General features: G+C 35.8%; 1 protein-coding gene and 1 non-coding gene across 2 annotated transcripts in view; one reads left to right on the top strand and one right to left on the bottom strand.

Moving 5' to 3' along the window:
* The window catches only part of LOC138704813 (guanylate cyclase 32E), a 786,020-nt gene that overhangs the window by 530,653 nt on the left and 231,836 nt on the right, over positions 1-23,531 (top strand). The gene's annotated exons all lie outside the window — the stretch shown is intronic.
* TRNAS-GCU (transfer RNA serine (anticodon GCU)) lies at positions 19,691-19,764 on the bottom strand. The gene has a single exon. It is a non-coding gene; the product is annotated as a tRNA-Ser (tRNA).

Genomic DNA, 23,531 nt, shown 5'->3' with positions numbered 1-23,531 from the left:
GTATTTATAAATCATGTAGGCCAAATCCGTGGTGCGATCCTTCCAGATCTTTAACGATACAGATATGAGGGAGGAATCTATAGGTAATTCCGAAACGTAGGAGAAAAGTCCATAATATTTGAAAGTAAATATCATGAAATTCTCAAGTTTCGTCTTTTAACATTCCTCCTCTTGCATGTGTCGCACGCCACTGGTGCGACGACGGGAGAGTTTAATGAGACAATTATTCTGCGTCTCCGTGCTTCACTACTGACCTGACAGACGGAGAACCTTGGGCGGGGATGGGAACTCTCCACGTGCCGTCTGTGTACAAATTTCTCTTAAAGGGTCACAGAACAAATGCCGCAGTTACGAGGCCTAACACGACCAAAACATTTATTGTTCTGCTCGACTCCGTAGAATGCGTTTAAAATTGCGGAGATCATGGGCAAGGGAGTGTGTTCTTCCTCTGTGTGCACGTGTTCAGGATTAAATGCCCTTTGCAACTTCGACGAATGTTGGGAAAGTGATTTAGCAAGTTGAATATTGTTCTTATATACGCCCATGAATTGCTGCATTTTCGTTAGTGTTAAGGCTGGTTCCCAATAAACCGGAAACGAGAATCGGAAGGAAAACGAAAACGGTAAAATTGTTAAAATGTGTACATTTAAATGTGAACATTCACAATTAACGAAAAGCTTGCCGGAGCCCAGGATCGGGAACGGAGAGTTGGCCAAGTTTCAACTTTGGCGTTCACGTTTGCGATTACAGCCCACTAGATTCATTCTATTGCCATCTAAAAGCTATTTTGTCGTCATATATTTTGCAGCAAGAAGACCGTGACATAACCTATGCATTATTTTGTTCTGTGCTGTGCATCATGGAGCAAGTTTTATTTGATGAGATTCTAATATTGAGTGTTGAGGAAAATCCTCACGTTTACGGTAAGGGGCGCGCCTCGTATAAAGATGAGAAAATGAAGGAGAATACGTGGCTTTCAATAGCTGCGTCTTTGAACACCGATCGTAAGCGAATCATATTTTATTACTGTATTGGTTGTATTACACACTACATATTCATGCTTCAATTTAATAACTACTGTTGTGTTCATTTTTGTTCTATTATAGGCCTAAATGTTTCTTCTCTAATTATTTTACATTATGGTAGACTTAAAATAGGTTGTGATAATAAAGATGCATGGGCATATTTATAGTACCGTACCTAATGAAATGTTTCAGTTGAAATTTCGAAGTTGGTTAACCTGTGTTTATGTTGGCTGCCTTGTACTCATGAGAGAACGCCATTGGTCAATTTATACACAAATAACATCAGAATACGTAATATCGACTTTACATATCGTTATTGACATGCATATCGATATGCATAGTCATCTACGTTCTCGGTTTATTGTGAATCAAAAAATTTCATATTCACGTCCTCTGCTTCTTGTTTTCATTCTGGTTCTCGTTCCCGGTTTATTGTGAACCAGCCTTTGGTCTTTCCATCATTATAAATTCACAGTTTATGATCTAGAGCTAATAATTATGTTTTAGTCTCTTATTTATTCCTATAAAATAGTTGAGCAAGTTCTTAAAGAATCCAGGAAGAAGACCTCGACTAAGATAAAGCGACAATTTATACAACGTCTTAATATATTTAACTTAACAAACAAACATCAGGACAGTAAATAAAAATTTAATAAGAACTGGTCTATAAAATTAAATTTCGTGATATATATCTTATATCATAGGTTATTTAGCGTCTGAATGAGATGAAGGTGATAATGCCGGTGAAATGAGTCCAGGGTCCAGCACCGATAGTTACCCAGCATTTGCTAATATTGGATTGAGTGAAAACCCCAGACAAAACTTCAACCAGGTAAATTTCCCCAACCGGGAATCGAACCCGGGCCGCCTGGTTTCGCGGCCAGACATGCTAATCGTTACTCCACAGGTGTGGACATCTCCAAGTTCAGAGTCACATATTTCAAACATGAAAGTACAAGACGACAAGCACTATAATATAGTGCGGACTTTACATGGAAATTCTCTTTAACAAGTTGCTGTGAAGTTTGCCTCAGTACTCATTTGTTACTCGGCGTTGAACTATGTCTGCAGTTTAATTTAATACAATTACGTCAGTTGTTTATTACTTCAGCTCACAAAGCTATTTCCCAGTAGAATAATTGTTGACATTCTTGTCATAAGAGAGAAGTCTTCCACTTATTTCTTTACCTTCATGAATTCAAGTAGTTAATTTTCTACTATTCTTGTTTAGAGATGTATAATGCTTGCAAGCAACTACCAGAACCTGGAAATAATAGTCAGACCACTTCTATGAACCTTGTGCCATAAGAAATCGGCATTATTATTTATGCTTGATGGGGGAAAGTTTCGTTACCAGCACCTACACATTATTCTGAAACCCAGTGAGACCGCGTCTGTAACTCATGTGCTAGCCCATTGATGTTCCAACCAAACGAACCGGGTTCGATCCAGGTCAGATCCTGATGAAATTTATGATGAGTAATGCAGACTTTGAAACGGGTTTTTCTTGGTGTAATGCCGTTTCCCTCTACCATTTCAATAACGTTCTTTCTCACCCCATTTCGTCTATCATACGAAACAGTTAAAAATATGCTAGGGTGAAGTCTTGGAGGTAGTACGGTTTTCCGACTCTGCCAGGGCTAAGACAGGATGGAAAACCTGTCAGCATTGGATTTAGAAATCCGATCCGGGCAGTCTGTCGGATTTGGACAATCATCGCGTAATATATAGTGTGTAATTGGGCTCTGGTATACCCAAAATATCGTCTGCATTTATACATTATACCGGTATGAAATTTTAGGAATGAAGAAATTCCTGGAAGGTGTCTGGCTTTGTTGAGCACTTGAGCAGAAAGTAGGAATGTGATGAATCGGGAGGATGTAGTTCTCCCTAAAGAAATCAGCATGGCAAATATTGCTAGATTTAAATATGCATTCATTGCTTCGGTATCATTGGGGAATATTGAATGGTTCAGAACCATAGTGGGCCAAGCGCCATTTACTAAAACCGTGGAAAACAAGGGTTAAAATGAAGTTATTACCATAATTTAATGGAAACATATAGCAAGTAATATAAGGTATACACATTAAAACTAAATGATATGTCAGTCTTTATTAAACTATAGTATTCACTTAACTTTAACCCTTGCTTTCTTCGTTTTTAATAAATTGCACTTGGCCCACTATGGACCTGAACCTTTCAATTTTTTTCGCTTATGAAATGGTTCTTTCTAAGAAAAGGCAAAGTTTCACAACATAAAATTAGAGAAAAACGTTGTTATACGAGTATATTGTAATGCCAATTATGAATAATGTGTTAATTATAAATTCATTGTTAAATCAATCAATTTAATTGTAATATTTGAGCACTTATGTATTAGCATCCTTCGAGCAGTGAGGACGATGAATTCATTACAAATTACGTACCGGTATTCATAATTTAAGACTTAACAAAATCAAAGTTTCTATCCTCAATAATGTTTTACTATTTTTGTCACTGTATAGCGTAATGCGTAATACTCACTAATTAATTGTATTTTTATAGTTATTGTAGTTTCTCGCGGATAAAAATTACATTTTAGCTGTATAAAATAGACTAGTATTTTTAGCTGCTTGGAATTGTATTTTTAGGTGCCTAAATCTATATTTTTAAAGCCTATTTTGATAAATTCAGGGCCTATTTTAGGTGTCTAAAAGTTACTTTTTAAATGCCTAAAAACCCGAAGTTTAGTAATTACATATTTTTCTCTTACCTGTGTATCTGTCTAAAAACTCTAAATGTTGTAGAATTAGGTTATTAAAGCCACTGTATTTAATTTAATACAACATTTCGCATAATAATAGGTCCTACATATTTTTTAAGAATATAACACATTTTTACATAAAATTAACATCCATGCCAAGTGTCGTTTAATTAAAAGTATTGTAAATAAAATAATCAATGTTTCAGCATAAATTAAAACAAAATTGTAAAAATATTTATACAATTTAAAATTTACTGTTGCCAGTACATAATGTGATGTGTGTATGTACAGTGCTTTTCACGTACGAGTTGGCCAGTCGCGCGGAGGATCTGGCTGCGACAGTCAGAGCTCTTACTCCCGAGCAGTCGGATAAAATATCTACGCAACTGAAACCACTAACTTTGTAATGATTCTCACGATTATAGTTACAATTACAATAAAAATCTACGCAACTGAAACCACTAACTTTGTAATGATTCTCACAATTATGGTTACAATTACAATAAAAATCTACGCAACTGAAACCACTAACTTTGTAATGATTCTCACAATTATAGTTACAATTACAATAAAAATCTACGCAACTGAAACCACTAACTTTGTAATGATTCTCACAATTATGGTTACAATTACAATAAAAATCTACGCAACTGAAACCACTAACTTTTTAATGATTCTCACAATTATAGTTACATAATTACACTCGACATAAGCTTCGGTCAGACTGAAGAACGATCAAACGTAAGCCAAGGTCGCGAAGCTGCAAGTCTGATCAAGCTGTGCCGTGGCTCGCCGACCGGCCAACTCGTATGTGAATGGCACCGTATAGCTCGCGCAAGGAACAATTACCGAAAAGCAATGGTGGCGTTGCTGTCTGTTTTGACGTGTGTATGTAGGCACGCCGAGGGAGCGAGAGATACGGGCTGATGGAAGTACCGTCTCTTCCAAGAAGATGAACAAATGAGGACATCGCTGTGGAAATAAAGAACGTAGCGAGGGAAAAATTCGAAGCTAATTAAACGCGTAACATATGTTTACGAATGAAATAATGTTACCGTGCGATACAAGGCACGTATTCGCATGCAATGGAACAAACTAAAGTCGTAATGTAACTATCACAACGAAAAACTGATTCTATCAATGTTTTTTTTCTCTTCCGACTGTACTCTTGAATATCATTAAAGCTATCTCGTGACCTTTCCTGTCGCCCGCTCTTCCTTATCGCATTGTTTGATTCGTGTTCTTCCGTCGATATTCCCTGCTTGCGAGACCTATAGGTTACCTCAGTATTGAGGGCAGAACATTCACTGAGGTTGTTATTGTTGTTGTTGTTTAGGCAACTGTCCGAAGACAAGTCTGAACCTCACAAGGGATACCAAGAAGTCACCACTTATGAGACAACTAGGCCAGGAGATAATGGGGTAGGGTGGCCAGTTCCTTTTCCCCTCAACTGCATACATCTTCGACTAGCTACATAATACATTAGTCAGACTTCAGATGCATACAAACAATTGTTAGCCTATTCCTCTAATAGGCTACTTATCATCAAGTGAGATGTACTGCCTGATAATAGATGTACATTTCAGCCAGAACCTCAATCAGAGGACATCCACTCAGGTATAACCTTATATTTCCCTGTTAATCTTGCCGTCTTCCACTTTGTTGCAAAAAAAAACCTATGTGACTCATAGGTCCCACTACATAACTATCTGACGTCACTTCATCGCCTGAATCAGATCCTCAGCGGAGAAAAATGAAATCCTCTATAAGACATTGCTGTCAGCTACATTCATTTATTTAAATATGTACCAGTAACCTCATGTCTTGCCGAGAGATCGTTTTCGGTGTATAAAAACATATTGTCCGATCAGCGAAGAAACTTAACTGCTGAAAATAACTAGGAAATATCTTGTGACACATTTTGCTTCATGACTTGATTAACTTAAAATCTCAACAAAAACTACCTATATCATGATTCATGACGTAATATATAAATATTTAGGACATTGATCTTCGTTTTTATCTTTGTTTACTTTCTTATTATCGGTAATTCTTCTTATTTCTTTGTTTATCTTCTTATTTATCTTCGTTTATTGTTTGTTTTTCTTGTTTTGAAATAAAAAATTTTAACTCCTGCGCAATTTTCATGTTACATATTTGGTACGTATTTTGAGATTTTTATTACACATTTCTGTGGTGTTGGTCAGAACATAACTCCAAAATGGGCATTTCCTGCTATCTACATTTACCTTTAGAAATGCATCAGAATGTGCATATAATTAAACAGCGCCTTGTCTATGTTATTTCATTCAAATTTATATATAAACAAAATTCTAATTTTGAAAGGAAAAGTGAAAATAAAAATCCATGTATCTCAAAACTTTTTTTGGGGTTATCATGTTCTGACCAAACACAGAGATTTATATACATATTCTTTAGGATCAATATTACATAAAAATCCGGAATCTAATAAGAGGATATCATGATGTCCCACGATAACAGTCGAAAGTTATATAAGAGGTATACAGTGTCATAATATTGACTCTAGACGTAATGCATGTGTTTTAAATGATTTGCACTATCTATAAGAAAGCTGAACTTCTTGAAATACCGGTAGCAAATAATAACCTATAAGACCGTTTCACACGAGTAAGTTCATAGAGGTCGCGACCATTCGTGCTTAAGCAGCGTTACCTAGATGTAATTTTAAGACTCAGTATCAGCAACTTAAAAAATTACACGAATCCAGACAAAATATTTTAGCTACAAAAATGAGACGTATGAACTATGTCTCTGGAAACATAGTTTATTTTATTATTTATTTAATCTGCTGGAGTTAAGGTCAACAGGCCTTCTCTACCACGCCACCAGAATACAAATAGGCATATTACAAAAAAAACAAATGCAGAGAGAAGAAATAAATTAGAAATAACATTACAAAAACATAAACGATGCAAAAAGACAGCATAGCAATGGGACAACAACTTTATATCTTTTATTCTATAATAAGAGTTTATTTGTAATTGGATTATTCGTTCATAATCACGAGCGCTGCGAAGAGATTGTTTCAAAAGAAATTCCGAACGTGATTTAGTTCCAGAATATACTATGATACATAAATATTTTAATAAATTTCAGGAAATGGGAAATATTCCAAAGAAAGAAGTGAAGAAACGATGATACAGTGTTTTCAGAAGAAACTCTTGGGATGCGATCTGAGAAATTCCACTTAAAATCTTAGCGGCGTCTTTCTGAGCAAATGGAAATTTCCTATAGTTCCGTACAAATGGCTGTGAAGTTACTCAAGTTTAAACATTCATTCATTTATTTTTGTGTCCAAGGGCAGGTCTTTCACTGGAAACCCATCATTCTCTAATATTTCCTATTTTCTGCCTTTCCCTTGTCTCCGCATATGATCCATATCCATAATGTCATCTGATATCTTCTTCTGCTCCGAACTTTTCTCTCGTTTACCATTCCTTCCAGTGCATCCTTCAGCAGGCAGTTTCTTCATTCTGCTTTAGCCCCTGACAGAGAGAGGTCCCACTTCGCCGACAAGTAACATGATAAGGCCCAGGGCTCGGAGCTTGAATCCTTTCCTCTATCAGCATCAGAAACTTGCAGTACACACAAGACTTAACACAGGCCTACTCCTACTATTAGGGATGATAGATGAAATGAGAGGGAAATGGAAAGTGTCGGTGGAATGATAACTTACATGAAAACGGAAGTACCTCAAGAAAAAAAAACTCTGCAACGTCAGCTTTGCCCATCACAAATTTCATCACGACCTGGCCGGAGATCGAACCCAGTCTGCCCGGATGAAAGTCTAGCGCATTATCACTTGACCCACAGACACGACATTGACTTACATGTCAAGTATTTTGTTTTATATTACACTAATGTGCAGTAAATGATACAGAATCTGTCCACACCTATGGAGTAACGGTTAGCGCGTCTAGCCGCGAAACCAGGTGGCCCGAAATGCTGGGTAACTTTCGGTGTTGGACCCCGGACTCATTTCACCGGCATATCACCTTCATCTCATTCAGACGCTAAATACTGTCGCATAAGGTTATGTTCTGTTACTATAATAATTAGCGTTAATTGTAAATAATATTCAAATAAATTCAATTTGTCATCTCGTTTTTCAATTCTAAATCAATTTCCAGGTTATATCAAAATTAGTTCACGTTATTTTCTAAATTATATCAAGGTCAATGACATTATTGTTCCTCGGAAAAAATCAATACTGTCGCGTCTGCGCACATCTCACAATTTACGAGCTTGCACAAGGTCACTTCTGCTCTTCAGTGACATGCGAATAAAATGAATACTTCTGAATAATTTCAAGTTCTAAATATGGTCAAGCATAAAAAGTCATATGAAATTTGCCTATAATGGTAATTAAGACGCTCTTATGAAAATTATATGAAACTCGCTTGCGCTCGTTTCATAAACAAACATACTCGCGTCTTAATTACTATCATTATAGGCTCGTTGCATAATGTACTATTATGTCGTCATTATGATTAGTTAATATTCAGCTTCAAGTTATAATATTGCACAGTTTCATTTCAGTTCATTGTAGTGAATTTTGATATTGTTTTTTTTTTACTCTTTACTTTCAGGAATATTTCAGAAAGGAAATACGGTGTGTGTTTACATCATATTATAAGCTAATTTTATTTATCTATATTAACACTTTTTATTTTAGTAGGTTATTTTACGACGCTTTATCACCATCTTAGGTTATTTAGCGTCTGAATGAAATGAAGGTGATAATGCCGATGAAATGAGTCCGGGGTCCAGCACCGAAAGTTACTCGGCTTTTGCTTATATTGGATGAGAGAAAACTCCGGAAAAAATCTCAACTAGGTAACTTGCCCCGACCGTGAATCGAACTCGGGCCACCCGGTTTCGCGGCCAGACACGCTAACCGTTACTCCAGAGGTTTGGGCTGTATTATCACAACAATGAGTTAATTATTCATTACAAAATTACATTGTTACATTATATTATTTAGCTTTTATTTACATTGAGATCACAACTTGTTATTCATAAATGTTTATCCTACAGTCTAGACAACTGCTGCTTACTGTGAATTGAATTGTATTGAATTGAAAGAAAGGGGAAATGTGAGGAGAAATTTAAAAGGTACGCGAAAACTCGTCCTGCTAAGGGAGTTCGGGGCTAAGAGAAACTGAATATGTGAGCTCCAAGACTGTTGGGCACTTATCTCACTCCGAATTTCGCTACTCCACTGAAGGAGGTATAGAAAATATTGAAAGGGAAAAGGCGAAAACGGGCGTAATCTCTTAGGTATCACATAGGGGGAGGAGGGGGGATGCATTCGAGAAGCTGACTGCAGGACAAAGAAGGAAATGGCGGAAAGTGTAAGCCTGCACATTGAAAAGTACTTTGTCCTTTCGCATGCAAGTGGAGTCGAGTAAACTCGCTCGTGTATCAGGTTTAATATTCGATGAGGCAACGGAATTTGAAAGTCTGTACATTGAAAGGTTCACGTCCTTACGCAGTGTGAATAGAGTCGAGTAACTCGTTCACATATGTTCGTCCTTATAACCTACCGACCTATACCTATGTTGTTTAATCAACTGTCCGAAGAAAGGTCTGAATCTCACAAGTGATACTTATGAAGCAACTAGGCCAGGAGATAATGGGGTAGGGTAGCCACTTCCTTCCCCCTCTATTCGATATCGCCGACTAGCTACATATTAGATTAGTCAGACTAAAGATGCATACAAACAATTGTTCTTCCTGTGACACATATCGTCGAGTGAGATGTACTGCCTGATAATTGCTGTACATAACAGCCCAGATCACATATAGATTGTTCATTCCTATGTTAAAATCAGTTGCACTTTGAAGAGAACAACCGCCAGGATCGCCAACCGTCCGCCGTGAACGAACACGAGATGGCATTACAGTCGCTAATGCAATTCAAATGAGAGTTATGACGTGACTCCTTATGTAACAACTAGATGGCAGCATAGTAAACCTGACAAAAGTTGTTCCCGTCAAAACCTATAACGCCGAGCAATCTGGGTATGATCTAGGATAACAGTCAGAACCTTAATCAGAGGATGACCTATATGTAGGACACCATTTCGATGGCTGAGAACCAGACTGTTCTAAGTCCAACTTTTTATAAGAAAGAAATCTGTGTTTCATTGTGTTCCAGTTCTTGTCTGCATATATGAATCGAACAAAATTCTAAATATTCCTCTCCATAAGGTTTCTGTGAAGCTATTTCAAATTATTTCATGAAGCTTTGAATGTCAGGAGCTTAAAATAGCTCTCCCAAAAAAAAAATATTAAAATGGACTTGGAACAGTCTGGTTCTGGGCCATCGATTTATTTAAAAAAGCCAAGGCTATGATTACCTAATGAATGATAAATATAGTTATCATTTTATACACATTTTATAGGAACATTATATAGTTCGCTTATCCGGGTTAAAGCATGAGTATTTGTTCATTGTTAATGTTAATTAATTATCATTGTTCATAGATACAAATAATCGATACATTTCTGAACCAATCAGAAGGTACAAGCGTAATCAAGACTTGTCTGTTTGAAATATACAAGGCGGATAGAAATATATTTACTTAAGAAAAAATGTGGTTCTTTCAGTTTGATTTCGAAAAATAAGGTGTATGAATTTGTAATAGTATACTGAAAGACATAATGGCCTATGATTAATATAAACCAGGTCATACTCAAAGGAAATTGTTAGAAATCCAAATGCTTAAATATAGAATGAATCAAAAGCTTGTACTCAAAATGAAGGAGCTGACAGAGAGATTGGAATGTAACAATTTTACAATTGAAACTCATGGTCTAATTCTGAGTCAGTATAGGCCAGTGAATTCCAGGAACTACTTGATGGATAACATACCGATGAAGTATTAGTAATTTTTGGCAAAAATTTAAGTAGGCAATGATTACTATGAACGTAACAATTAATTTTATATTACACAAAAAGTTGTTGGAACTGGCAACAATAACATTCAGTACAGGCATTGTATCGTCGAAGGGAATTCTGGTTCACTCTCCCAAATACCTCAGGCACATTCCGAACCACATCAGATGCTGTAAATATTCTTGCTAAAAGTATTTCTGTATCTTCTACCGGTGTCTCCCAAATGAGGCTTTTGTTATGCCCCCAAAATAAGTAATTAAGAGGCATTAAATCAGAGAAGCAGACTGTCCTTGTCTTGTGATCTAACGCCCGGAATATGCAAGATTTATAACGTCTCGCACAACAAGAGTAAACAGCATATTCCGATTCTCAGCAATGAGTAATCAGAAGTCATCACGGTGATCTGAATTTCATTGATGCTCTAGCGCTATAGCAGTGTGTCCATCAGCGTTCAGAAGTGGTGGCAATGCCTATGAGTGAATCTGATTGGTTCTTGTAAAAGGAGGGAATTGGCAGACAAATGACATCTTGCAATGTTGTGATATGGTGGTGTGTTCTGCTTTGTTGTTTGTAATGAGCACAACGTAAAAAAATGTTTAAAATGCTTATGAAGGAACATTTCAAGCAATACTGAGCCACCGGCGTGGCTCAGTCGGTTAAGGAGCTTGCCTGCCGATCTGAAGTTGCGTTCGGGCGCGGGTTCGATCCCCGCTTGGGCTGATTACTTAGTTGGGTTTTTTCCGAGGTTTTCCTCAACCGTAATGTGAATGCAAGGTAATCTATGGCGAATCCTCGGCCTCATCTCGCCAAATATCATCTCGCTATCACCAATCTCATCGACGCTAAATAACCTAGTAGTTGATACAGCGTCGTTAAATAGCAAACTAAAAAAAAATACTGGTTCAAGAAATAAATTGTTTGTGCTCTCTTTTCTTTGTGTGAGATAACAGTATAAAAATTTAGCAAAATCTTTCTAACGCAGAGCACACAACTCATACAGCCGCCATGATAGCCATTGAACTTTCTAGCAGTTTTGTTCCTATTTCGCTGCAGCGTGACGTCATTGTTGTCCACCGGTCCGTTGAGATGCGGAACACGCTGAAAGTGTGTTGTTACTCCTTCCTATTTTGTCCACACCTGCTGATACACTATAACAGACATTTTCAACTGCTGGCTCTGTGACGCCACACGTCTCTGCACTCAAGCTCCTTGAGAGGGGAAGCATAGCTATAAGAACAAAGTAGGAGGAGTGGCAGTGGAAGGGATGCAGATGTTTAAATAGCAGAGACACAACATTACCCTCCATCACTTCCTCTACTACAGCGATCGCCAAAAGTTGTATCGCGACACACTCAAGCGTAACCATGGCATCATACCTACACCCTCTATTTACAGCCTTCACTTCGATATAAGACAAGACATTTATCAGCAGCGGACGTACACTTGTAATGTTATAAGTGTGTAGGATAATATTATCTTTCGATGTATTTTCCAAAACAGAAACTGATAATATGTAAAAACTTAATTTTAAGGAGCATGAGAGCAAAAGTATTTCTTTTGTGCAGATGGCAAAAATGTGAGATACTTCATTTAAAATTTTACAACAAATTAAGTATAAAAGAACAATGCACGTTGTCATTATTCTTCTTGTTATGAAGACTACCACGCCCTTACCTGTAACTTGAATATTTCATTAATAAACGAACAATAAAAAGTATCGGGTTCTACGTCTTAATCGGGGTAAAATACTTCGACTTTTTTTTTTCGACATATGTAGTGTAATTTAAATATTTAATTAATAAATAGACAATAAAAAGTATTGGCTTCTATGTCTTAATCGGGGTAAAATACTTCGACTTTTTTCGACATATTTAGTGTAATTTGAATATTTCATTAATAAATTGACAATAAATAGTATTGGCTTCTATGTCTTAATCGGTGTAAAATAATTCCATGTATTTTTTCGACGTATGTAGTGTAATTTGAATATTTCACTAATGAATAAACAATTAAACATTATCGGCTTGTATGTCTTAATCGGGGTGAAATACTTCGACTTTTTTTTTTTTTTTTTGAAGTGTGTAGTGTAATTTATAACTTCGTGACGAGCCTGGTACGTATTTCTAATTTCAAATATCTGCTGATGTGAAGTACACGTTCTTTTTATGGTAAATAAGAAAATATGTTTTATTTTATTAATGTAAAAATAATGAATAGGAGGAAAAACATGTGTGTAGTTAATAAGTAGAAGAATATTATATTGTTTTTGTTTTTTGGTCACAGTCCGGCTGTGCACTGCTATTCACTGCATTACCTAGCACATAACCCACTCCACCCCTCTCCCTGCGTTGTGGTGTGTGGGTTGCATTTCTATTACGTCATAATTTCTTGATGTTTGGCAACCACTGCTCTACTATATAGTAGTTCTACACCTAGAGCGGAAACGCGCTCCGACGTCACAGATCGGCAAGTTCGAAATGACTGACTATAACAATAATTTTTAACAGCTGACGCCCTGGGTGGCGCAGTCGGTAGAGTGTTGGCCATCAGTGCCGAGATTGCGGGTTTGATCCTAATCCACGTCAATAGCATTTAAACATGGTGACAGGAGTCAAGGTGCAAAGTATGATTAGATCTGCAATGTAGTTCCTAACATCACAGACTTGTACTGACTCAGAATTACTTTGTATACCACAGGTGCTATCTGAAGATGTTATATTCGATCCATTAATCAGCACGTCAATTTGGACATAATTCAACCACCCAGGAAGTAGGTCGTCATCTGTGTTAAATAACTATTGATATCTCTGGCCAGCCCCCTCCGTGCTTCGACAGCCGGCTAGTATTATGGAATGATGACGAAATGGAGAAATGTTAACGTATTTCTGTACGTGTCTAATTTGGGGCAACGGGAGAACCTCGAGAAAAATTCCAACTACGACTTTGTCCGCCATATATATCTTACTATGGATTCTTCAATGGAAAAATCCCAGATCTCACCGGGACTCGAACTCGGACCGTCTGCGTGGCAGACTGAAGGTCTGACCATTGAGCCACCTCAGGGTTACAACGATAGGGATATACGCAGTAAGTAGGTCCACATTTTGTAAGGTTCCTCGTGCCAGAAATTAAGTTTTAGTCTACTGGATTTTTATGTAGGAGCGCAGCGATGTAATCCCATTTATTAGCTACGGCCGCAAACAAAATAATTAGATAATGTATAGGCCTAATTTCTCGTACTGAGATTAGGCAGTATTATCAGCTTAAACTCCTTCCGCATTGTTTTAGAGATGCTCTTCATTTCACGCGTCGTGTCGAGACAGTCTTGGTCAATTTCCCAGAGGCCTCATATTGACAGGAGTCTAGGTTAAGAACGTTTCTACAGTGAAAGGTTTTTGAATCCGAGACTTGATCGTATCTAAGAGTACTGAAGGAAATAACAAATAATGGGTCGACAGTGAAGCAGCCATAGTAAAGCAGGTCGACGACTCTTACAGTAGTTTCCCTTGAGAATGGCAGTTGAGAGCGGAACTGTGACAAATCCTGCAAGAATAGAAGAGTCGTTAGATATAACATGCAACACATTTTGCAAGAAACCGTTGAAGAAAGTGAAAAAGACAAACATACAGTATGAGGGTCTATAAGCAACTAAGTACTAATATAAATTCTTGGATATTCTAAACAGTAGCCAGTAAGTTTATGTGTTAAAGTAGGATTATATAATCTGTCTTCATCCTATTTAGATTTTTAGTCAGTTTTCTGGCCTAGTTACCTTATAAGTGGTGCTTTGTTGGTGTGGTGTCATTTGAGGGGTTTAGACCTGTCTGCGGACAGTTGGCTAAACAAAAAAAAAAAAAGAATAAACTCAGTTTTATACTTTTCCTCTTCTTCCATTATCAATTATTTACCCTTTATTTTCTTCATTCTTCTTCTTGTCCATACCTGTGGAGTAACAGTTAGCTCGTGTAACCGCAAAACCAGGTGGCCTGCGTTCGATTCTCGGTCGGGGCAAGTTACCTGGTTGAGGTTTTTTCCGGGGTTCTCCCTCAACCCAATATGAGCAAATGCTGGGTAACTTTCGGTGTAGGACCCCGGACTCATTTCACCGGTATTATCACCTTCATCTCATTCAGACGCTAAATAACCTAAGATGTTGATAAAGCATCGTAAAATAACCTACTACTACTTTCTTCTTCTTTTTCTTCTTCTTCATCCTTTCCCTTATTTTTCCTCGTTTTACTGCTCTTTTTCACCAGTTTCCTTTCTCTTAAATTATCCCTCTGTCTTGCTCATTTCTTCCGTTCATTCATTTTGTTTTTTCCTTATTCTTCCGCTTCCAGTTTTTTTTTCTCCCGTATTCGCATTCTTTCTTTCTCTTTACTTTTCTTTCCTTCGTATTTTGTTTTCCTACCATCCTTTCTGTTTTCCCCCTTTTGTTTGTTGAAGGGTTATTGTTTGTTTACGTTTAATATTCAATACCTTTACCTTTCAGTTCAATCTAGTCATCAATTGAGAATGGATGTCTACACTTTTTCCGAGTTAGCCGACATGGTAATGTGTTATGGTGAGGCTCGCGAAAATGGAAGAAGAGCTCTCCACATGTACCAACAACAGTTTCAAAACAGAAATCACCTTCACCACACAACGTTTGCGCCTTTGGGACGATGGGTCACTTCGTCCCCGGAGCATTGGTGGAAGACCGCGCAGACATCCATTCTCAATTGATGATTAGACTGAACTGAAAGGAAAAGGTATTAAACATTGAATGTAAACAAACAACAACAACAACAACAACCCTTTTCGTCTCTTACAAACATCTCAACTAACAAACAAGTAGGGGCGCACACATTCGCATATATTGACGTACGCCCGCGCAAAAACATTTTCAACAGTAACTTCGAAACGACGCGTCAAAAGACATAGGTTGTTTAACAAAAAAGATTCCTTATTGTTAGATCTATCACCCCTCAGAGTTTGTCGCAGGCCTTTTAAATCACCCTGTACACTCCATTTTTTTTTTTTTTTCATATTTCATCCCTTCTTACTTCTCATATTCTTTCCTTTCTTGATATTTTCTTTCCTTGCCTTCTTCATATTTTATTTATCTTCCTTGTTCATATACTTTCTCTTTCTTCTTCATTTTTCCTTCACTTCTTTCTTCAATATTCTATCCGTTATTTAATCGTATTTATTGTCTCCTTCTTCGCACGTTCTTTCCCCTCTTTTTCAAATATTTAAATCTCCATTATTCATATTTCCTTTCTCTTCTACCTTCATATTTAATTTCCTTTTTCTTTCTTCATATTTCTTCTTCGTTGTTAAATTTTCAACACTGATTGCATATAAATTAATCCGTGAAATTAACAGAGCATACTTTATACGAATATTCAGTAAAATTTTAAACAAAAAAGCGAATATATTTTAAGTAAACAGGTGGATAGTTTTGTTGCATATTTTTACGAAGAAGAAATGCTTGATGAACAGTGCACGGAATATGTTGCAAAGAGGATAGAAGGAGAACAAGAGGTTACAAGAACGAAGGGAATATAAAGAGAATAAGGCGAATACAGACAAGAAGAACAATGGGAATGCAAAAAGAACAAGCAAAATATAAGAACAATGGGGATAACAAGGGAAACACGCGAAATGCAACGAAATTAAGGGTAATACAAGCACAGGTAAACAGAAGGAAGACAAGTGGAATACAAGGGCAAGAAGATGAATACTAGAATAAGGAAAATTTAAGAACGAGGGGAATACAAAGAGAACGAGAAGAATATAAGGATAACTAGGTAACTAGAATGAGAATAGAAGGAATACAAGGAGTACAAGGGGAATTTTTATTTCATTTTTCATTTCATTTCTTATATTCCATAGATCTTACATTAGCAATGAAGCTGAAAGTAGTAGCAGTAGTAGTAGTAGTAGTAGTAGTAGTAGTAGTAGTAGTAGTAGTAGTAGTATTAGTAGTAGTAGTATTAGTGTAGTAGTAGTAGTAGTAGCAGCAGCAGTAGCAGTAGTAGTAGTAGCAGCAGTAGCAGTAGCAGTAGCAGTAGCAGTTTTATTTTGCCTGGCAGAGTTAAGGCCATGAGGCCTTCTCTTCCACTCAACCAGGTTTCAATAATATACATGAGATACAAAATTTGATTACAAAACAACACAAAAGAAAATACTTTAGAGATTACATAATATATAGTAGGAAATTACAATAGACAAGATCAGTTACATAATATAAAATTACAGATAGTCAAGATCAGTTACATAATATATAAAATAAAGTCGAAAATTACACATAATCAAAATCAGTTACATAACATAAGGAGAATACACACACACACACACAATTTATAAGACCTAAAATGCCCGAGACAATTTGGACGATTAATTTACTTGAGATATATTATTCAGTTAATATACTAATTGGAGAATACATATGGGTGACAAGACATAAATTGTTGATTAGCAAAGTCCTACTAAATGGCATACAAACATAAATGCTTAAGTAATATATGAAGATAATAAAAAAAGAAAAGAGAAAAAAAAGAAGAAGAGAGAGGAGAAAAAAATAACTTGGTCATTTAAGACTATTTAGAAACTTCCGCAAGAGTCTAGTTCTGTTCATTAAAGACATTTCTAAGTAGAGTGTACTTAAAAGATTTTAGACTCCGACTGCTCCTGATTTCCTGTGACAAGGAATTCCAGGAACGAGCTGTGTGTATTGTGAAGGAAGCAGAGTAGAGAGATGTTTGATGGAATGGAATTGATAGAACATGGTTATGCTGTGAACGTGTATCACGATGTAGAACAAGTCAAAATTTTACATTTTTACAATTACAATTTTTACAGATTTTTACATTATTTTACAATTTTTACAATTTTGTAATTTTCTACAATTTTTTACAATTTTGTACAATATTTTGGCGAAATGTAGTGAGATGAGGTGAGACCCGAGTATTCGCCAAGAGTTTACCTGGTATTTGCCTTATGATTGGGGAAAACCTCGGAAAAACCCAACCAGGTAATCAGAGAAAGGAGTACAAGGAGAATACAAAAACGTACCAGCGGAATAGCAGGAGTACAAGGGGAATACAAGGCGTGCAATGAGAATACAAGCATAACGCAGGGAATACAAGGATTACGAAAGGAATACCAGGAGAACCAGCGAATGCCAGGAGAACGAGGAGAATAGAAGGATAACAAAGGGAATACTAGGAGTACAAGGGAGTACAAAAGAGTATAAAGGGAATACAAACGAATACAAGGGGAATGAAAAAGAGTACAAGGGAATACAAAGGAGTACAAGAGAAATACAAGGAGTGCAATGAGAATACAAGGAGTATAATGAGAATACAAGGATAACGAAGGGAATACCAGGAAAACTAAGAAAATACCAAGAGAACGAGGAGAATAGAAGGATAACAAAGGGAATACAAGGAAAACCAGGGGGAGAACAATGAAAATGCAAAGAGAAGAGAGGAATACAAGGAGAAGAGAGGAATACAAGGAGAAGAGAGGAATACAAGGAGAAGAGAAGAATACAAGGAGAACAATGGCAATACAAGGTGGGTGACTTTTTATACGATGGTATACTCCAGTATCTAGTGAGGAAAAAGACATAATTCTACGTAAAAAAATCATTTTTTTTTAGAAAGTGTGAGTATTTTAGGTTAATTTGTTAATAGTCTGATTACCTTTATCGAAAGTAGTCCTGGTATTTAAACTCATATTAGGCCAGTAATTAAAAAAAAATTGTAGAGTTTATGTCAAGAACACGATTATTACCCGTAGCATTACGAATTTTGCCTGATCCCATTTCTAACCAGTCCGTGTTTGTATAATAGGCCTATATAACTTGTCTGTAATTATTCCAGTTGCATGAGGGGGTAAATAACATTGTTGATAGTCTGTTTCAAACTGATCAGTTGAACTTAATTACAGTTTGGAGCTGGCTCTGTGGACACAGCCAGGAGGAGGGCCAAAGTCTAAGCCCTACTTCCGTGATGATAGACATTTGTCACTCGCCAGGGTTCCTTGTGATCGTGACGTCACAAAGCGTACTAAGATTGCGTCTCTTAGTGTAACATAATGGAGGAAATTATCAAGGGAGAGTGTTCATTAGTCAGGTTAGCAAGCTACAGAAACAAGTTAAATTGCTCTTATGAAGCATATGACCGACTCAAATCGTATTACCTGTTTACAATGCAACGCAATTACTGTCGGCGGTTAAGTCTCGCTTCCGAGATGCATGCGTGTCCCGTCTTGCTACTTAAATCACTCCATTACCGAGATGTGGAGATAGTCATTGCAAAAATTTTCGTTATATGCAAGCTACAGAATACTTCGGCCCATAAATTCCATCACTTAATAGGAAGAATCAAAACAATTATAACGCTTTGTTGCCTTATACAATGTAAATGTCCGATAAGGAGTTCTCTGTAGTTAAATATTTAGGCATAATTTTCGACAGTAATTTAAAATGGAAACACTTTAATTGCCTTTGTAATAAATTACGTAAAATAATGTATTATTTTGTTTTGTTGAGGAAGTACTTGTCAATAAGTTTATTACGCACAATATACTTAACTTTATTTCAATCGGTAATTATGTATGGAAATATAGGATGGGGTAGCTTATTTAAAACCAATTTCAATCCACTTTATTTATTACATAAGAAAATAATTAAAATATGTCTTCATAAACCTATTGATTTTCCATCTCAAAAATTGTTTTTACACTTCAGTGTTCTTAAAATAAAATTTATTATATTATATTAATAAAATTCATACATAAAAATCGAAATAATTCTGAATTGTATTCTCATAGTTATGAAACAAAAAGTATGAACTCTTTAAGATTATTTGAACCAAAATGCAACACTGCTACAGTATTTAATTATAGTAATAATGTAGGTTCAAGAATATATATATAACAAATTTATATTTAAATATCCTAATCTTGAATAATTTCAAGGAAAAATTGTTCCGGAGCCGGGTATCGATCCCGGGACCCTTCGCTTAGCGCGCGAACGCTCTACCGACTGAGCTACCCCAGGAACCATACACGACACCGTCACAATTTTTCTTTTGTATCCACATAACTCAAATGAGCTGACAAGACGCCAGAACTCAACTATGAGTGCACACAATACTCTGCGTGACTTAAATTGTGGCTTTCTGTTAACGTATCACAGTAACGAATGTATTATCCTAATCTTATCAAATCTAATAGTTGTAGTATTAGGCTAAATTTAAAAAGTTGTGTATGGATTTTATAAATAATGAAAAATTGTAAATTTAGATTTATATGTTCTTATTGTGCAGTATACATAAGAGAAATTGTATTATATACTTTTTAATTTAAATTTAGGAATCCGACCCTGAGCACGAGTTCTACTCTTTCAGGGGTGAGCTAAAGTTTTATCTGTTTAAATTGTATTTTATGTTACAATTATTAGCAAAATAAATAAATAAAAAATAAAAATTACTTTTTTACCCATTACCGTTTAATAATGCCTATTCTCCACACTTCAGTGTGATAACCGACATTGTTGTCCGTCGTTGTGGCTATGTGGATAGGGCGGTCCGAGTTTCGTTTCCCGGCGTGGGCGGTAATCGGCTCTTAATTTTGCGTCAATTATTAAGTTACCATGGCAATCAATGATGACTTATTATGATCTGTGGATTCGAAGATCTAGCTCACTCTAGTCTTATGAATGACGACACTTTTATTAAAAAATTCATTCATAGGTTTCTGCTCAAGAACAGATCTTTCACTACAAACCCAGCATTTTGTATTTTCCTAGTCTCATGTAGTGTCATATGCAGCTATGTTCAGTTATATTCCAGGCAACAATATGAAAAACTATGTTTGATATGAAAGTTTTGTTTATTGCATCTTTTGCTTCAATATTTAGTGCTTGGTATTCCAGGTTTGTTTACTATATATTTTATCGATATATACAGCACTTGAGAGGGATAAAATTGTTTATTTGCTATTGTATCTTTCACAACCTGAACAATTTTTAAAAATAATAGGCATAATAAGTAGCATTTAAACCAAAAAGAACATCAAAGAAAATCACAATGAAATTATACATGGCCATGGATATTCCCAATATTATATATGGCAGTGAATTTTTGAACATCAAAGCAACAGACGTAGCAAGAATTACACCAGCAGGAATTAGATTCGTGAGAAAAACAGCTGGTTGCTCTTGGTTAGACTACAAAACTAACGGAAAAAGAGCAGAATTGAAAATAATCCAGTGTTGGAAAAAATTGAAAATTTCAAAACAGAATTGTTGCATTATGTAGACAGGATGACAAGAGAGAGTCTGCCTAAGGTTAAAAAAACTATAAATCAATAGGAACAAAATATACGAGGATGACCTATGGAGAGTCTACTGGACTGAAGCCTGAAATGAGAAGGAAAGAGGCCAACAAATGGTTTAACTACTTAACAGATGATGATGATGATGATGATGATGATGATGATGATGATGATGATGATGATGATGATGTATCTTTCACACCAATCAACTGTGCTTAGGAGTTTATCACATTAGTCACTCAGTTTCAAACACACCTTTCAAAGGGAAGTTTTGAATTTCTAGCGATATTAAAACGTAATTTCTTCTATTGTGTTAAGTTTTCATTACATTAGTTAGTTCCTTGTCTAGAAAGCAGTTTGTTGTTTTTATACACCCACTGAATGTTGCAGTCGGTTTATAGATAGTATACTGGAAAACGTAGGTTGTATTCTGCATTTCAAGTTGTCTTTTCTTCCTTGTCAGCTTTTAATAATAACAAACACAATAAGCTGTAAGGCGCCATAAGGGAGCGCGTTTGAAAGCTATTCATTTACGTATGTTACTGGAAAACACTGTGATATATTTTAATGAGAGGGCTTTCAAAATCACTTCTTAGATTCTAATTCTGTACAGACTTAAAGATCAAAGGGTTTCACTGTCTGTAGCCAGCCGAGGGACAAAATATTACTAAATGAGGGTTTTTAATATCATGGCTCTTCTTCTGAGACCGTTGTAATTAAAAAATACAAGTTGTCTTTATGTTAGGGTCTATAACTTAAACACAAAACTGAGAGGTATATTGTTACTGTTTCTCCAAATACAGACAAAGATAAAGGATAATTTTATAAGTGACGCGTTATAATCATTTAACAAATGAATGATTCCCAATCAAAAAACGAATAAGTAATAACTAAAGTATCAATTGGAAGCATTAATGTTAAATATAAAAAAATCATCATTATTGCCATTATTGCTATTATTTATTAATGTAATTATTTTATACCCATTTTTTGTTCCGATAAGTTTGTTAATTTATCAATTTTCTTAGTCCGTCCGTCAAAAACTTATCTTATATAATAGTGTGATATTTTTATTTAATTCTACTTGATGAACGTTTTCGGTTTTTATAAACCATCTTCAGATCACATTACCTCTATTGAACTGTTATACTGGTGTGCAATAGGTTACATTAACCATACTATGTTAAAATATAAAATACAAGATATCATAAAACGTAATGAAAGGACTGTATACGCTGCAAAACAACCTTTACTTCAGACTATTTTAATTTAATTTGTTAGGATTTTAAACATGTGCATTCATTACGTTTTATATCTTGTATTTTATATTATATATTTTAACATAATATGGTTAATGTAACCTATTTCACACCAGTATAATAGTTGAATAGAGGTAATGTGATCTGAAGATGGTTTATAAAAACCGAAAACGTTCATCAAGTAGAATTAAATAAAAATATCACACTATTATATAAGATAAGTTTTCGACGGACGGACTTTAAGAAAATTGATAATGTAATTATTATTATTATTATTATTATTATTATTATCATTATTATTATTATTATTATTATTATTAAGAACCTTTATAAACAATGCAAAATTATCTGCATTCAATATACAGCATGATGCCAGCATGCTCTATTACTACAAATATTTGTCCAGTTGTTTAAATTTAAAGATGAAATGTCTTTTTCCAATTTTTCTTGAAGTCTTATCAGAGGATGCCCTAGGGATCTTCTTTCGCTTCACTTATCTTCAAAACATTGCCCAATTTTGTTTTCTTATGTTGTTCTGATGACTTATACAATCCACCAGAATATTCTTTCATCGGAAAGGCACTTAACCAGAGTCGAAATGAGAACACTTGTGTCGAAGACAATTTCTACCATAAAAGTCAGAATTTTTATCCCGAACGGTACTCGGACTTAATTATACTACTCATCAAATAGATAACTCGCCGGTTGTGAGGAGTAGGGAGTAGAAAGAGGAGTATGGAGGAACAGTGACGTACTCTAGCAACAAAACAGAAAATATGGAAAGTTTATACCAATTTTACGTAAATAAGCCTATAAATTCGGTCCAGTACTAGAGATCATCTCAGAAAGTCGACAGACACAATTTCAGCCGAGTTTTGTCGCACCTATGACATATTTCAATTACGCAAACTGCGATCGACAGACGAAGGATTAATGTATCCACTTTGACCTTGGATTACAGCGGATGACGTCATCTAGCAATACGCGGAAGGGAGGAAATTGAGACAGGAATTGACGGATCGCGCGGCAACCGAGACAGTAAGCCATATAGTTAGAGAATCCGAAGCAATAGAAAGTTCGCAGTGATGCCAAACGATTCGTAACGAACGAGACTATAATCTCAATTGATCAACAATCTGCAGTCGACAATGTCGAGGCGGGCCACAGTCAAAAGTTCGGAAAATTCCGTTTAGTATATTGATGTTTATTGGTTGTTAGTATGTATCATAGGT

The sequence above is a fragment of the Periplaneta americana genome, chromosome 8, assembly GCF_040183065.1.
Source record: "Periplaneta americana isolate PAMFEO1 chromosome 8, P.americana_PAMFEO1_priV1, whole genome shotgun sequence".
NCBI lineage: Eukaryota > Metazoa > Arthropoda > Insecta > Blattodea > Blattidae > Periplaneta > Periplaneta americana.
This window is presented reverse-complemented; position numbering and strand designations above follow the sequence as displayed.